Source organism: Chiloscyllium punctatum, chromosome 3 (genome assembly GCF_047496795.1).
Source record: "Chiloscyllium punctatum isolate Juve2018m chromosome 3, sChiPun1.3, whole genome shotgun sequence".
Taxonomy (NCBI): Eukaryota; Metazoa; Chordata; class Chondrichthyes; order Orectolobiformes; family Hemiscylliidae; genus Chiloscyllium; species Chiloscyllium punctatum.
Window position 1 is genome coordinate 36948887 of NC_092741.1, and position 12872 is coordinate 36961758.

The 12872-nt window shown below is 43.8% G+C and overlaps 1 protein-coding gene across 1 annotated transcript in view; it reads left to right on the forward strand.

Moving 5' to 3' along the window:
• nphp1 (nephronophthisis 1) overlaps window positions 1-12872 on the forward strand; it is a 153169-nt gene that overhangs the window by 70788 nt on the left and 69509 nt on the right. The gene's annotated exons all lie outside the window — the stretch shown is intronic.

Below are 12872 nucleotides of genomic sequence, written 5' to 3' on the forward strand. Positions count from 1 at the left end.
GCTCCCGTTGCGGTCTCCTCTACATTGGGGAGACTGGACGCCTCCTAGCAGAGCGCTTCAGGGAACATCTCTGGGACACCCGCACCAATCAACCACACTGCCCTGTGGCCCAACACTTCAACTTCCCCTCCCACTCTGCCGAGACATGGAGGTCCTGGGCCTTCTTCACCGCCGCTCCCTCACCACCAGACGCCTGGAGGAAGAACGCCTCATCTTCCGCCTCGGAACACTTCAACCCCAGGGCATCAATGTGGACTTCAACAGTTTCCTCATTTCCCCTTCCCCCACCTCACCCCAGTTCCAAACTTCCAGCTCAGCACTGTCCCCATGACTTGTCCTACCTGTCTATCTTCTTTTCCACCTATCCACTCCACCCTCCCTCCCCCCGCCCCAACCTATCACCTTCATCCCCTTCCCCACTCACCTATTGTACTCTATGCTCCTTTCTCCCCACCCCCACCCTCCTCTAGCTTATCTCTCCACCCTTCAGGCTCTTGGCCTGTATTCTTGATGAAGGGCTTTTGCCCGAAACGTCAATTTTACTGCTCCTCGGATGCTGCCTGAACTGCTGTGCTTTTCCAGCACCACTCTATATGGACTTCAGTAAGTTGTTCGACAAGGTTCCTTATGGTAAACTGGTTAGCAAGGTTAGATCACGTGGAATACAGGGAGAACTAGCCATTTGGATACAGAATGGGCTCGAAGGTAGAAGACAGAGGGTTGCCTTTCAGACTGGACTCCTGTGACCAGTGGTGTGCCACAAGGATCAGTGCTACATCCACTGCTTTTCGTCATTAATATAAATGGTTTGGATGTGAACATAGGAGGTATACTTCGTAAATTTTCAGATTACACTGAAATTGGTGGTCTAGTGGACAGCGAAGAAGCCCCTCAGAGTACTATGGGATCTTGATCTGATAGGCCAGTGGACCGAGGAATGGCAGATGGAGTTTCATTCAGATAAATGTGTGGTGCTACATTTTGGCAAGGCAAATCAGGGCAGGTCTTATACACTTAATGAGAAGGACCTGGCAAGTGTTGCTGAACAAAGAGATCTTGGAGTGCACGTTCATTGTTACTTGAAAGTAGAGTTGCTGGTAGATAGGATAGTGAAGAAGGCGTTGGGTATGCTTTGTTTATTGGTCAGATCTTTGAATATTGGAGTTGGGAGGTCATGTTGCAGCTATACAGGACATTGGTTAGGCCACTTTTTGAACATTGTGTACAGTTCTGGTCTCCCTCCTGTTGGAAAGATGTTGCGAAACTTGAAAGGGTTCAGAAAAGATTTACAAGGATGTTGCCAGGGTTGGAGCATTTGAACTACAGGGAGAGGCTGAATAGGCTGAGGATGATTTCCCTGGAGTGTCAGAGGCTGAGGGGTGACCTTGTAGAGGTTTACAAAATCATGAGGGCATGGATAGGGTGAATAGCCAAGGTCTTTTCCCTGGGTGGGGGAATCTAGAACTAGAGGTTTAGCGTCAGAAGGAAACCTAAAGTGCAACTTTTTTATGCAGAGGGTGATGCGTGTATGGAATGAGCTGCCAGGGAAACGGTAGAGGCTGGTACAATTACAACATTTAAAAGGCATCTGGATGGGTATATGAATAAGGAAAGGTTTAGAAGGAGATGGGCACGTGCTGGCAAATGGGACTAGATTAGGTTAGGATATGAAAAAATTTTAAAACTCACCTCTAGCGTCAGGGCCCACCATTGTTGGTGCAGCAGCAGGAAGTGGGGGAGCGTGAGTCGGAGGTTGTCAGGAAGGTGAGCAAAAAATTTTAAAACTCACCTCTAGTGTTGGGGCCCATCATTGTTATTCCAGCAGCAGAAAGGGTGGGAGCGTCGAGCAAGAGGATGTCGGGAAGGTGAGCTGCTGGCATTATATTTGGGCAGCGGCTGAACCTGAGACACTACACGTGTATTGTCTCCCACCTCCTTCTCTAACCAAAAAAAAGGACTCTGTGGTGGGTTGATGAGGTACATTGATTGGTTAAAAATTAACTTTTTTTTATCTCCTATTAATTGGTTAATTGAATAAGACCATTGCAGAGAAGTATTAGAAATTATTTAACTCAAATTTGTATATATTAATTAGGTAGAGATGGCTGGTCAGGTAATGTGCTGTAGCTGTATAATGTGGGAGCTGGCTGATCCCATTGTAAATGGCAGTGAGCACATCTGCAGCAAGTGTTGGTTGCTGGAAGAACTCTGGCTCAGAGTTCATGATCAGGAATCTGAGCTTCAAACACTGCGGCACATCCAGGAGGGAGAGAATTACCTGGATACTTTGTTCCAGGAGGCAGTCACACCTGGTAGATTAAGTAATTCAAATTCAGTTAGTGATCAGGGAGTGATTGCAAGTGAGGCAGGCAGGAGTTCATTGAATGTATCCATGATAGTTTTCTTGAACAGCATGAAATGGAACCGACAAGGGAGCAAGTTCCCCTAGATTTGGCCCTGTGTAATGAGACAGGAATAATTAATGACTTCATAGTCAGGGATCCTCTTGGAAGGAGTGATCACAGTATGGTTGAATTTAAAATATAGCTGGATAGTATGAAGATAAACATCCAATACCAGGGTCCCGTGCTTGAATAAGGGGGCCTATGATAGAATGAGGGAGGACCTGGCTAAAGTAGACTGGAAACAGAGACTTTATGGTGTGACAGTTGATGAGCAGTGGAGGATCTTCAAAGAAACTTTTCAAAGTGCTCAGCAAAAGTATATTCCAGAGAGAAGGAAAGTCTGTAAGAGGAGGAGTAATCTGCCATGAGTGTCTAAGGAAATAAGGCAGGCTATCAAAGTGAAAGAAAAGGCATACAAAGTGGCTAAAATCAGCAGGAATCTAGAAGATTAGGAAAACTTTAAAGGTCAACAGAAAGCCACAAAAAGAGCTATAAAGTACAGTAGGATAGAGTTTGAGGCAAAAACTAGCACAGAATATAAAGACAGATAGCAAATGTTTCTGTAATTATATAAAATGAAGAAGAGTGGCTAAAATAAATGTTGGTCCTCTAGAGGATGAGAAGGGGCAGTTATTTGTGGGATATGATGAAATGGCTGAGGCATTGAACAGGTACTTTGCTTCGGTCTTCATATTGGAGGATACCAATAACATGCCAGTAAGTGATGAAGAGACGAAGGTAGGTGAAGACCTGGCAACAATTATTATTACGGAAGAGTTAGTGTTGGGTAAGCTAATGGAGCTAAAGATAGATAAGTCTCCTGGCCCTGATGGAATGCATCCCAGGGTACTAAAAGTGATGCCAGGAGGAGTAGCAGGTGGACTGGTTGTAATTATCCAAAATTTGATGGACTTTGGGGCAGACCCAGCAGATTGGAAAATAGCAAATGTGACACCATTGTTTAAAAAGGGACGTAGACAAAAGATGGGGAGTTATAGGCCAGTGAGCTTAACCTCTGAAGTAGAGAAGATGCTTGAGTCTCTTATCAAGGAAGATATAGCAGGGCATCTCAAAAGAAATTATCCCATTGTACAGACGCAGCATGGGTTCATGAAGGGCAGGTAATGCTTCACAAATCTTTTGGAATTCTATGAAGACATTTCAAGCAAGGTAGATGATGGAGACCCAGTGGATGTGGTGTACCAAGATTTCCAAAAGGTCTTTGACAAGGTGGCACACATGAGGCTGCTGCATAACATAAGGATGCATGGTGTAAGGGGGTAGAGTATTAGCGTGGATAGAGGATTGGTTGACCGACAGAAAGCAAAAAGTGGGGATAAATGAGTGCTATTCTGGCTTGCAATCAGTGACTAGTGGTGTGCCTTAGGGATCGGTGTTGGCACCATAATTAATTACAATTTATATAGATGATTTGGAGTTGGGGACCACATGTATGGTGTCAAATTTACTGATGACACTAAGTTGAGTGGCAGAGCAAAGTATGCAGAGGACTGTGAAACTTTGCAGAGGAACATAGATTCATTGAGTGAGTGGGCAAAGGTCTGGCAGATGGAATACAGTGTTAGTGAATGTGAAGTTATACATTTTGGTCAGAGTAACAGCAAAATAGATTATTACTTGAATGGTAAAAAGTTGCAGAATGCTGATTTGCAGAGGGACCTGGGTGTCCTTATGCATGAATCACAGAAGGTTGGTCTGCAGTTACAACAAGTAATTAGGAAGGCAAATGGAATTTTGCCCTTCATTGTTAAAGGGGTTGAGTTTAAAAGCAAAGAAGTATTGTTACAGCTGTACAAGGAGGTGGTGAGGCCACATCTGGAGTACTATGAACAGATTTGGTCTCCTTACTTAAGAAAGGATATACTGGTGCTGGAGGGGGTGCAGAGGAGGTTCACTAGGTTGATTCCAGAGTTGAGGGAGTTGGCTTATGAAAAGAGGCTGAGTAGATTGGGATTATATTCATTGGAATTCAGAACAATGAGGGGGGATCTTATAGAAACATATAAAATTATGAAGGGAATTGATAAACTAGAAATAGATAGGATGTTTCCACTGGTAGGTAAAACTAGGCCAAGAGGGCATGATCTCAAGATTAGAGGAAGCAGGTTTAGAACTGAACTGAGAAGGAACTTCTTCACCCAGAGGGTTGTTAATCCATGGAATTCCTTGCCCAGGGGAGTAGTTGACGCTACTTGAGTAATTGCTTTTAAAGCAAAGGTGAATACTTTTTTTGAAAAATAAAGGAATTAAGAGATATGATGAAAATTCAGGTAAGTGGAGCTGAGTGCACGAAAAGATTGGTCATGATCTTATTTAGTGGTGGAGCAGGCTCGAAGGGCTGGGCGGCCTACTCTTGCTCCTAGTTCTTATGTTCTTATATCTGGTCATCATGGGCGAGTTGGACCGAAGGGTGTTTCCATGCTTTACATCTCCATGACTCTATGACTGTACTTTTCTCTGTCTCCTATAGAGTTGGTGAAGATGTTGAATCTATATGATATACATTTTCTTAGGGATAAAATGAACATAGAAGAGATAACAAATTAGCCAATTTGGCACACTCAGAGAAAGAAACTATTTTTTATTCAGTCACAAGACGTGGCTGTCACTGGCTGATCGGCATTTGGTGTCCATCTCTAGATGTCCTTCAGAGGAGAGGCTTGCTCAAAGAGCGGTTGAAAGCCAGCAACACAGCTGATCTAGGCAACGTGTGACTCCAGACCCACAGCAAAGGATGGCAGATTACCTTCCCTAAAAGACCTTAGTGAGCTAGATAGGCTTTTCCCAACAATCGGCAATGGTTTCACGGTCATGAGTAGATTCTGTGACAGTGCTGCTCCTTCAACAAGGTTAGGTTGTCCTTGAGTTACTTTTTAACAAGAGGGGCTGTAAACGCATAAAGTCCAAAATGTCTGAGTTGATCGACTTGAAGCTTTTAAGTTTTAAACAAATACTTGTACAGTGAAAAGGAAGTGGCCAGTTCTCCCAGCTCACCTCTACTCTGGTTTGGTTTGATTGTCGCAAGCAGTGGCTGCTGGTTAGTTGCTAGCTAGGAATCCAAAAGAAACAGCTACATGGAAGAAGGTGTTCCATGCTGAATCTCTCTGCCATCTCTTTCTCTCTCCTGTGACACCCTGTGTTTGATTTTATCTTTTTTTTTGCCAGGGCTGTTTATGGGGATTGTTGCAGGAAATTGGAACAGCATCCTTAAGTTCCGATAGAGTTGATTGCGTTTTTTAATAGATATTTTATTGGAAATTTAACATTTTCACAAGCTTACAAAAATAAACAAAACTCTCAAGTAAAAACATTTATATACAATTAAATCTTAAATAAATAATAATCAAAATTTAACAAAAGAAAAATACCGAGAGAGAAAAAAAATCAACTAACTACTAACCTAACCTACAACTAACCAGAGTGTATAATTAAGTCTCTTACATTATTCAAATAAGAGAAAGAAAAAAAAAACCAACGGATAACACAGAAATTGGATAGTGAGATACATGCTCAGAATGTGTTAACATCAAATGTAACAAAACCCGTATTCATGCAGGATTTCTCTCCCAAGGGGCCCTGGACCAGCCAGGTTCGCAATCTCAATTAAATAAAAGCCCTTGTTAGGATGGCCGAAATATCTGTATTTATATAATTCAAGAAGGGCTGCCATATTTAATGAAATAATTCGGTCTTTCGGTGCACTATAAGGAAGTCAAAAGGAATACATTCCATAATTAATCTGTGCCAATTTGAAAGTCCAGGGGGGCCCTCAGCCGCCCAGTTTACCAAAATATTTTTCCTTGCACAGAAAGAGAGAATAGAAAATAATCTCTTCCTGTGCATATCCAGGGAGGGTAAGTTCGAAAAGGCCAAAAGGAGAGATACAGGGTCCACTTTAATTTCCGTTCCTAAAATTTCTCTCAGGGTACTTGCTACTTTAATCGAGTATCTACGATCTTATGACAGGTCCATAGGCACTGTACAAGAGTGCCCACCTCTATTTTACATTTGGGACACATTGGAGATGCTCCTGCCTAAAATTTTGCCAATCGATCCGGTGCTATATGGGCCCTATGAAGTATCTTCAACTGGATAGCCTGAGTTCTGTTGCAGATGGTGATTATTCTGGCGATTTCCCAAATGTCATTCCAAGTTTCTATAGAGATTTCTAGTCCCAAATCCTGATCCCATGTTTTAAGCAGATTGTCCATATCTCCCGATACTTCATCATGTAGTAAATGATAAATAGTACTGACGGAAGATACCCCCATTGGTCGTAGCACTCTACATTCTCTATCTGATTTATAAAGACTATCTAATAACGTAGGTGAAAACAATGACTGCAGATGCTGGAAACCAGATTCTGGATTAGAGGTGCTGGAAGAGCACAGCAGTTCAGGCAGCATCCTAGGATCAGCGAAATCGACGTTTTGGGCAAAAGCCCTTCATCAGGAATAAAGACAGAGAGCCTGAAGTGGGGAGAGATAAGCTAGAGGAGGGTGGGGGTGGGGAGAAAGTAGCATAGAGTACAATAGGTGAGTGGGGGAGGGGATGAAGGTGATAGGTCAGGGAGGAGAGGGTGGAGTGGATAGGTGGAAGAGGAGATAGGCAGGTAGGACAAGTCTGGACAAGTCAAGGAGACAGTGCTGAGCTGGAAGTTTGGAACTAGGGTAAGGTGGGGGAAGGGGAAATGAGGAAACTGTTGAAGTCCACATTGAGGCCCTGGGGTTGAAGTGTTCCGAGGCGGAAGATGAGGCGTTCTTCCTCCAGGCGTCTGGTGGTGAGGGAGTGGCGGTGAAGGAGGCCCAGGATCTCCATGTACTCGGCAGAGTGGGAGGGGGAGTTGAAATGTTGGGCCACAGGGCGGTGTGATTGATTGGTGCGGGTGTCCCGGAGATGTTCCCTAAAGCGCTCTGCTAGGAGGCGCCCAGTTGCATCGGGAGCAACGGATACAATAAATGATATTACTGGATGTGCAGGCAAAACTTTGGATGTGGAAGGCTCCTTTAGGGCCTTGGATGGAGGTGAGGGAGGAGGTGTGGGCGCAGGTTTTACAGTTCCTGCGGTGGCAGGGGAAGGTGCCAGGATGGAAGGGTGGGTTGTGGGGGGCGTGGACCTGACCAGGTAGTCACGGAGGGAACGGTCTTTGCGGAAAGGGGTGGAGAGGGAAATATATCCCTGGTGGTGGGGTTCTTTGGAGGTGGCGGAAATGTCGGCGGATGATTTGGTTTATGCGAAGGATGGTAGGGTGGAAGGTGAGCACCAGGGGCGTTCTGTCCTTGTTACGGTTGGAGGGATGGGGTCTGAGGGCAGAGGTGCGGGACATGGACGAGATGCGTTGGAGGGAATCTTTAATCATGTGGGTAGGGAAATTGCGGTCTCTAAAGAAGGAGGCCATCTGGTGTGTTCTATGGTGGAACTGGTCCTCCTGGGATCAGATACGGCGGAGGCGGAGGAATTGCGAATACGGGATGGCATTTTTGCAAGAGGTAGGGTGGGAAGAGGTGTAATCCAAGTAGCTGTGGGAGTCGGTGGGTTTGTAAAAAATGTCAGTGTCAAGTCGGTCGTCATTAATGGAGATGGAGAGGTCCAGGAAGGGGAGGGAGGTGTCAGAGATGGTCCAGGTAAATTTAAGGTCAGGGTGGAATGTGTTGGTGAAGTTGATGAATTGCTCAACCTCCTCGCAGGAGCATGAGGTGGCGCCAAAGCAGTCATCAGTGTAGCGGAGGAAGAGGTGGGGAATGGTGCCGGTGTAATTGCGGAAGATCAACTGTTCTACGTAGCCAACAACGTAGTCAACTGTATGTTACTTTCTCCCCACCCCCACTCCCACCCTCCTCTAGCTTATCTCTCCACGCTTCAGGCTCTCTGCCTTGATTCCTGATGAAGGTATCTAGTAACGTAGTCTTGTGTATATAATCTCGAATTTGGAAGCATTGAAAGAGGTCTCCATTGGGTAATCCGAATTTCTGATGCAGCAGTTCAGAAGACATCAGGACCCCTTCTTTAAATAGGTCCCCTAAACATGAAATACCCCTGGATCTCCAGAGTTTAAAAGTGGCATCTGTAAGCCCAGGTTGAAATCCCCATGCCCCCACTATCGGAGCATAGGGGTATGTTTTATGTGAGTTGCCCCCATTTTGCTGCATTATATTCCAAGTTTTAATTGTGTTTAGTATTGTAGGGTTTTTACAGTGATCTGTAATGATTTTCTTTTTGTCTGAAAATAAAAGGTTAATAAATGGGCATTTTAGTTGAGAAGTCTCAATGTCCAGCCAGATTGATTGCGGATCAGACAAGACCCAATCAGCTATGTAACTTAATAGGGAACTTAACTGATATTTCCTAAAATTTGGGAAGTCCAATCCTCCCCTTGCCTGTGGAAACTGTAGCTTCTTCAGCTTAATGAGTGGCCGTCTATGATTCCAGATAAAGGAACCCAACCAGCCATATAATTTACGTAGTGCCAGCCTCGGTAGCATCACCGGAAGCATTGTCAAAGGGTAGAGGAGACGGGGCAGGACGTTCATTTTAATTAGTGCTATTGTACCCAACCAGGAAATTGGAAGGTCTCCCCATCGCTGGAGGTCCTGCCTGATCCTTTCCAGTAAATGCACAAAGTTATCCTGTATAACTGACCAAATACTGGGGTAATAAAAATGCCTAAATATAAGAAACCCCCCTGGGACCACCGAAAGGGAAAGTGGGATCCATCCACTAAGTGGGGTATCATAGCAAGGCCACCCATTGGCACAGCCTCTGATTTTGAGAAATTAATTTTATAGCCTGAGAATGTGCTAAATGTATTAATAACTTGGATTAAGCGAGGCACGGACCTCCGAGGATTACTGAGGAATAGAAGAACATCATCTGCATAAAGGGTAATTTTATGTTTACCTGTACCAATCCTCAGGGCCGTTATATTAGGATCAGCCCGTACAACTTCTGCTCGTGGTTCAATTATTAGCGTAAATAACAATGGCGAAAGGGGACATCCCTGATAGCAGCCCCTATCCACACTGAAGCTGTCCGAACCTAATCCATTGGTAATCACAACTGCTTTGGGATCACTATACAATGTTGAGACCCATTTGGTAAACACCTTTCCAATGTGTAAAACAAATATGACCATTCAACCCTATCGAATGCCTTTTCCACGTCTAATGAGACTACTACTCCTGGTATCTTTCCCTGATGGCAGGCTTGAATCATATTCAAAACCCTTATAATATTATTGGATGATCTACGGCCCTTAATAAATCCCGTCTGATCCTCCTTTATGATATGTGGCAATACCCTTTCTAGTCTCAATGCTAACGTTTTAGAAAGGATTTTAAAATCTACATTTTGCAAGGGTATTGGTCTGTATGACGCGCAATCTTCTGGGTCCTTTCGTTTTTTAAGGATAAGAGAGATAGTTGCCCCTTTCAATGAAGGCGGGAGACAGCTCTGACTGAATGCGTAGTTATACATGTCCATAAGTGGACCAGCCAATATTCCTGTAAATTCTTTATAGAATTCAGCTTGAAAGCCATCTGGGCCAGGTGCCTTACCACTCTGAAGTTGCCTGATTGCGTCACGTATTTCTTGGACTGTTAGGGGAGCATTTAAGACCGGTACCTGTTCCGGAGTTAGGTCCAGAAAGGTCAAATTTTTAAAAAATGATTGCATCCTCCTAGTCCCGTCTTCACAATCCTGTGATTTATATAAATCAGAATAAAATTTTCTAAAGATTGCGTTAATCCTTTTATGATCATGAGTCAAAATACCCATCCTTTCCTTGATAGACATGATAGTTTGAGGGGCTTTTTTTTTTCTTTGCAAGAAATGCTAAGTATCTACCCGGTTTGTCGCCAATTTCATATAACCTTTGTTTTGCAAATAATATTTCCCTCTTAGCCGTTTGGGTAAGCGTGGTGTTTAGAGCTGTCCTAAGGGCCGTAATCCTTTGCTATTTGATAATAGAAGGTCTATCAGCATATGCTGTTTCAGCTGCTTTTAAGCGAGCTTCGAGCAGACGCTGTTGTTCTCCCTTTAATTTTTTCTGGGTCGCTGAGTATGAGATGATCAAACCTCATGCGTAAGCTTTGATGGTCTCCCACATCATTGATGGGTTGCTAGCCATACCTAAATTAATTTCTAAAAAAGTTTTAAATTCTTGAGAGAAGTACTTTACAAATTTACTATCTTTCATCAGGAAGGGGTCCATACGCCAATGCCGAGGGGATGTCCCATTGTTCCTCGCCTTGATTTCCATACATACAGCAGCGTGATCGGAAATTGCTATACTACCTATTTTACAGGATGATATGGAATTTTTAAAAATCGAGGGGGCAGAAAACATATCAATTCGGGTATGACATTTATGTGGATTGGAGTAAAAAGAAAAATCTCTGCCCTGTGGATGAAGACATCTCCATACATCTACTAATCCTAATTCTTTGTTCAGATCCACCAATTGTCTAGCTCTGGGAAATACTCTTGCAGTACTCTTGGGAATCCTATCTATTTCTGGATCCATAATACAATTAAAGTCTCCCCCTATAATTGTATGACAGGCAGCAAGAGCCATCAATTTTGAGAAGGCTTCCGTTATAAATTTAAAAGGATGTGCCAAGGGGCAATACAAATTTAAAATCCCATATTTCTCTCCATTTATAAGGGCTTTAATCAGAATATATCATCCAGATTCGTCTTTTATCTGATTTAGGATTTTGAGAGGGAAATTCTTCCGAATAAGAATAACAACTCCCCTGCTTTTTGAGCTAAAAGAAGAAAAAAAGGCCTGATCAAATCCACCCTGTCGTAATTTCAAGTGTTCTCTATCCAACAAGTGTGTCTCCTGTAGGAGAGCTGTAGCAACCCATTCTTTCTTGAGATTTGATAATATTTTCTTCCTTTCGACTGGCGAATTACTCCCCTTGACATTCCAGGTGCACCACTTAACCGACTGATTAACCATAATCGTCCGGGCAAATCCGAGACTCCTCGGGAGGGGAAACCCTATCCAGAACATCCCGAGCATAGAGCATATAAAATTCACAAAAATAAAGGCTCTCTAATACACTCACAACAGTATAATAAAAAACTATTTCGAAATAAAAAAAAATAAAACTTATTTAAATGGAGATTTTCCCCCTTGTTCCCAGGGGGTATCACTTCCTTTCCAAAGGTTCATCGTATCCTCTCGCAACCAGTACCCCACCCTTGACCCAGGTGCTCCTCAATAGGATGAGGAAAATTCAAATATACTACAGAACTAGAGTTAACAGTGAGCACCCTACACCACCACCCCCCCCCCACCCACACCAACACTTGGATATATTTGGTAATGTTAATACCATGTATAAACATATATAACTATAAAATTACAACCTCAACAAGTAATAATTAAATATAATAATACAAAATAACAAGGGAAAACAACCCGCTCCTAGAGACAGAGGTAAAATAGAATAAGGTAACCACCTCCCCCCACCAACATTAACTAGACCCCCCGGCCTATATATATATAGAATAATAAAAAAAGCCAAGGGGGGGAGAAAATTGTTAAGTAGAGAACAAATAAATAAATCCCTCTCCCCACCCCCCCAAGACAATATTAAATAGTAAGGTAAAAAAAGAGAAGGGGGGATATAAACCAGACTGGGGGGAAGGCAAACCAATATCAATTATCTCTTACAATTTATCTAAGAGAGTCCAAAAATTCCTTAGCCTTCCGGCGATCCAAAGTTATACACGGATCCTTCATGGTTAAAGCATAGCGTCGCTGGGTAGCGTAAGGAGTACTGAATATTTAAGTCCCTTAAACACTTCTTCGCCTCATCGAATGCCTTCCTCTTTCGGACCAGAGCTGGGGAAAAGTCCTGGAATAACACGATCTTGGATCTTTTATAGATCATGGCTTGGGGATTTTTTCCAAGATTTCTAGAGGCTTCTAGGAGTATCTGCCTCTTCCTAAAGCTCTGCATCCGGAACAGGACCAGGCGGGGGCGCTGGTTTGAGCCGGACCCGCGCACTGCAACCCGGTTGGCCCATTCTACCCTTACCTGGCCTGATCCAGCCTCCAGATTTAACAATTGTGGAAGCCACTGTTCAAGCAACGCTGTAAGCTGGCCTTCCTCTTTCCATTCGGGAAGGCCCAGCAAATGAATATTTTTTCGACGACCTCGATTCTTAGATCGTCAGTGTGGTTCTCTAAGGTCCGGACTCGCTGTTCGAGAGTCTGGACCTGATCCACGGCCGATTGCGCTGTAGTTTTGGAGGTCGCGGCCTTTAGCTCCACCTCTCCCGATTCGGCGCTTGATTTCCTGAATGTCTCGGTCGTGCTTTTGCAGCGCGGCTGAGAGTGAGTCCCATTGACTTTGGGATTCTTCAATAAAAGCGTCGATCTTCGCATCCAGTTTGGAGATGATTTCCACGAGGCTCGCCACTGTAGGCAAGTCC